This window comes from Lycium ferocissimum, chromosome 5 (genome assembly GCF_029784015.1).
Source record: "Lycium ferocissimum isolate CSIRO_LF1 chromosome 5, AGI_CSIRO_Lferr_CH_V1, whole genome shotgun sequence".
NCBI classification, from domain to species: Eukaryota; Viridiplantae; Streptophyta; class Magnoliopsida; order Solanales; family Solanaceae; genus Lycium; species Lycium ferocissimum.
The window spans coordinates 18,691,254-18,696,792 of NC_081346.1; positions in this window are offsets into that span (position 1 = coordinate 18,691,254).

Here is a 5,539-nt window from a genome sequence, read left to right on the forward strand (position 1 = left end):
AAACTAAAAATAGACAGATCAAAAGTACATTATATTTCTTTTCAAAATTTAACTGTACCAACCCTAAAACCGCCTCCACAACCGGCGGACCTCTATCCCCACGAAAACCACCACGCCTCTAGAAGCTTGTTGCGATCCCTTGGGCTGTGGAAGAAATCTGGCCAGTGGAAAAGCTCAGCTGGGTCAATGTACCGGCTGAATATGAAGTTGCATTTATTCCTCTCATCATCTTACAAGTTAGATCTATTTAGTAGACCCTTTTTTCATTTTATAACCTTCATGCCGGTTGTCGCTAAAACACGAGTCCGAACCAAAATGCCCCAAAAAAAAACATTTTGAACCAAAATACCCCAACTAAAAAAAAAAAGTTACTAAATATTTTTTTAGCGCAAGTTAATTTATCAGCGCTAAAGCACTTAACGGGGACGGCTCATATGTGCTATAGCGCAAGAATTTTCGTGCTATAGTGTTCCTCTTTTTTTTTCTCCCCCCCGCCCCTTTTGGTTAACCCTTCTTCCATTACACTTTTTAACGTACTTTGGCCATAGATTAATCATGCTTCGACCCTAAAACTTCAATATTTTATATAGAACCTTACTTATTTTTGTGCGATTAATAAGGTAGGATCAATACATCAAGGATACACAAAAGTTCGACGTCGCTTTAGTGGTCAAAAGTGCTTGAACGCCATTTTCGTTTGAAGGCTCGGTGACATTAGCTTGAAGTTCTTTATTTAATACTTAAACTTTTTCATTAATAATTAATCAAAAGTTAATCAAAATGGCGTGATTCATACAAAAAAAAAAAACCTTAATTAAATTGCATCATTCATAACCTCGAGTAGATAAAAATACTTAACATACTAATATTCTTCAAAATAACAAGATAATGATAAATTAAACTTAAAACTAAAATCACAACATTCTTAATCATCATCGAGTACAAGTCCTCAATATCGTCCTTAAAAATATTGACGGTTTCTTAAGACACATCTTTTTCAAAGCAGTTAGTTTTTATCCTGATGATGCTCTTGTTTTCGCCAACTTTAGCATGTAAAATCTACATCGTCTTGCCAGCATTCGTTGTTTTCTAATCCTTTGCACGGCAAGCTCGCAAGTTTCCGGACCTACTTCGAGGCATGGTTAAGGAGTACCTTGTTGGGATTGAGCGTTGAGTTTTTCCAAGTCACGAACAAGACGTTCGATTCCCAAGAAGTCGACGTGACCATTCTCGGCGTAGACCGGAATAATATTCCCGCGTGATCCGAATATTTCACACCGCAGTAAATCATCATTACGCTCTATAAGAAGGTGGGGATTTAGCTCATCTAGTTTGAAATCACCGGTATCGCTCGAAAACCGCTATGATTTGAACTCTCATCATCATCGCTATTTGGTTCTTTTGGAAGGAGTAATGACCAAGCCGAGTTTCTACTACTCGACATTGAATATGGTGTAATCTAATAACAAAAGAAAGGGCTACTTATATAGTTACAAACCCCCAAGTACCCTTGGGGAGGGGGGGGGTCTTTATGACCCTACCTACTTACCTTATTGTAAGGAAAATATTAATCTTCATCGGACATTTCACAGTCCGAATCCCACTTGGATCTAAATCTTGTGCTACCATGTATACCACATTCTACCCTATGGTAACGTATTTGCATCCGATTGTTCTCTTCGCGAAAACGATTAAGAGCCAAATTAAACTCTTGTGGAGTTCCGCGAGGCATTGACATAGCACATTTTTTTGGGCGTTTAAGCCCTACTGACGCTAACTTGTGCTCCAGTGCTGCAGCCTCCCTAACACGCCAATCCCACTCCTCTCTCATTTTATTATTGTATTCTCGATTGAATCTATCGTTGTGGTTATTTGAGTAATGAAAATCATCATCATCTTCCCGTGTCCTACCCATGCTTCAATATATGTTTCCGAGTGAACGATATAACACGACTAATATCTGTAAATTGGTCAAAAAATGACATAGTAACTCAATTTTGTGTGGAATGTTGTGTGGTTGGTAACAACTATTCGTCAAATTACGTTATATAAAGTTTGATTCGAATCATGACATTTTTTTGTTTGACAAAGCTTGAGGTGACAATATGTCAGTGGTATAGCGCAGAAAATATCATGCTATACCAAATATAACGCATTAAATTACTGTGTTATACTGTCATAGCGCGGTATTTTAGTGCGTTGTGACAGAATAACGTAGTAATTTACTGCGCTATTCTGCCATAACGCAGTTATTTCATGCGTTATGCAACACTCCGCACTTAATTTGATTTGACGTAACACTGCAAGACACTGTAATTGCATGCATGCGTTGGTTCTATATTCAAACTTCAAATCCTATTAATACCGAGTTCGTATAAGGCAAAAAAAGCAAAAAATTTGAAGTTTCATCTAGTTTTTGCATTTTGTATTCCTCCTAAATTATTCAAAATATGGCAGATGTTCCAAGAATTAGAGTTTCTTTATTCTGGGACGGACAAATTATATTCGAGAAAAATAATTTGCTCTAGGATTCTTCCCCAAAATACCATGTTAAGTTTTCACTTGACTTAAAATTCTCAAAACTACTCCAAGCCTTGTATAATAGACTACAAGTTAGTAGAAGTGATTTTGATCTAAATATAATTGAAAAATATCCAACGTCATTTACGCCGCAAGGTGTAACTAGTTATGGACAAAGGGTACATTCAAGACGATGATTCTTTGACTCGATCATTTGAAGGTGCCTTATGATTATAGGCAATGCATAACTTTAAACGTCCTTGAAATGTATATAGAGAAGGTCCCCATTAATCGACTTGAATTCATGGGTAGGGCTCCTCGAGAAGCCCGAAATAGACCTCGTCGGGAAGCCCCATCTATAATTTAGGCCGAAGTCACTCAAGCAAAACCTACTTCTCAACACAATTACCCTGACATGAGTACTTATAAAAGCATTTTGACTAGCCAAATGTCTCTGGATAGTTTAAGCCGCAATTTGACGGGCAAATGGTAAATATTCATTTTTTATATTATTATTATTATTATTATTATTATTATTATTATTATTATTATTATTATTATTATTTTGTGTAGTGGCACTTAAATGCTACTAATGATGTCGATTATATTATTTAGGGGTTATACACCCGATATGGATCATATCGAACGATGCCCTCAATCGGGATGGATGAATCAAAGTTGGAACATCCTCATCCTATCTAACAACTCAAAGCGATGGTCCTTCCTCAAGTTTCGGTGCAGTTGATTACTATCGGTACGTCTATTTTTTTTAACATCAATAGTGTTATTTGATGTGTAGTAGTTAAAACACCCTAATTTCTTATGTAGGGAGAATGTGGTGGTTGCACCAAATTATAGGCAAAGGTTCGTTATGGATGGTCCGGATTATCCGAATTATACAAGTTGACATCATCCACCGATAGTGAGGAAATACCTAATGCGGAGGAAAGTGACGATGCAATTGAGGTTGGAACTAATCCTCAACATCAAGTAGAACTGTTGCAAGACATGATGAATAGTCCGACACACGAGAAGGAACTGAATTCACAGCAACCATTTGAACAACAAGAGTCGACTCCCGGTTCAGCCACAAAGTCAATTTCAATAAAGAAGAGTCGACCCCCGATTCAGTGGCATTCCGATGAGATCCCCTATCTTGATCATCGTCAAGATCGCCCGGATGCTCTTTGTCTTTACTATGGATGATGATCATATTCGGCGAAGCCGGAAAGAGCTGGATCCGGTAAAACAAAAGGCTCATATTGAAAAAGCGGATGATTTTCACCGAAAAATCATTGCAAAAGTGCTGTTAAGATTTATCGCATCCAGGGATGAGGGAGTTTAAAGTTGACGATTCCACACGAAAACTTTGGCGATCGGTCCGCAAGCGAAAATATCAAGGCCTGCGAATGGATGCTCCATGGTAAGGAACCGGCCGAAAAGATGCGGACTATTTCAAAGTTCTACACAAAGCACACTTGTGATATGGGTGACCTCCCGCATGATTATCACAATCTAGATACTAATTTGATCGCGCGTGTATTAGTTGGCGACATTAGAGAAAACCCAAGGTATCCCTTTGCCTAAGTTTATTTTATTTTTGGTGTTAATATAATGTTCTCGTTGTTATACGTCGATATTTCAACTTTTTCAAGTACCCTATTAAAGATTGTATTAGAGCCGTCCCGAAAGTATATAGCAAAACTCGTTACTAGGAGGAAGGCGTATTGGGCGTAGGCATGCACATGAAATAGTCTTCGGCAATTGGGAGGGCTCTTTCAAGACGTTGCCGAGATACATGGCGGCTCTACAACACTTCAATCATGGTACCGTTGTTGAATGGAAGCTCAAATCGAAGCCTAGTGTGCCTGTGAATATTTTTGATTTTGTGTTTGGGCCTTCAAACCATGCATTGATGGTTTTGCTCATTGTCGGCCTCGTAATATCAATAGATAGAACACACGTGTACGGGAAGTATGACATAAAGTCGCTAATAGCGCTTGGAATGGATGCAAATGGAGCTATATTCCCTCTAGCTTTTGCAATTGCGCCTAATGAGAGCATTAGTACGTGGGGTATGTTTTTAGACTACTTAAGGCAACACGTTATTAAGGATCGCATGGGAATATGTGTGATATCGTACATACATGCCGGCATATTGCACAATATGTTCAATTTGCGAGTGTAGGTGGCGCCCACCCTTTGCCTACCATCGTTATTGTTTAAGGCATTTCAAGGCAAACTTCCAAAAGGCATATCGAATCAAAGACTTGCAATCGGATGTGGGCGGCCGCAACGGAGCATCAGAGAAGAAGTTTAACTCGGCAGATGGACATTATTAGGGCGGGCGAATGAGGAAGTCTTCCAATTGGTTGAATGCAATTGATAAAAACAAATGGACATTACACCGGGATGAAGGTAGGCGATGGGGTATGTCGACAACAAAATGGCCTCCGAGTCATTCAATGGCTTGTTGAAATTTGCACGGGGACTACCCGTCACCGCAATGGTAAGAATGACATTTAGCGAGTTGTGGAGCGGTTCGTCACAAGAGATCAAAAGAGGCCAAAGCACATGCAAAAGACAGTGTCTAAGATGGATGCCAAAACCATCAAAACTGTTCGAGTACCACAACTATAAGACTTTAAACATGACCGGACGGAGTACAACCCCCAGCAGAGCGCATATTTGAACTCACAACAAGTGTGCACCAAGGTAAAGGAGGTAACGTCCACACAATTTGTGAGATTCCAAGAACATGCACACGCGGGGCAAGTGGCAATCATATCACATGCCATGTTCTCATGCCTTCAAGTGTTTTATCACAATGGGAAAGAACGTCTCCCCGTACATGGCCGAGGAATATACAGCTTGAAAATTATGCAAGAACGTATGTCGGAAGGTTCTACCCACTGGTAGCGAGAGAGTTATTGGCCACCGGATCCATTTTCAATGGTTGCAAATAAAGCATTTATCCGTAAATTCAGAAAGAATGCATACTTGCATATTCATAATGAAA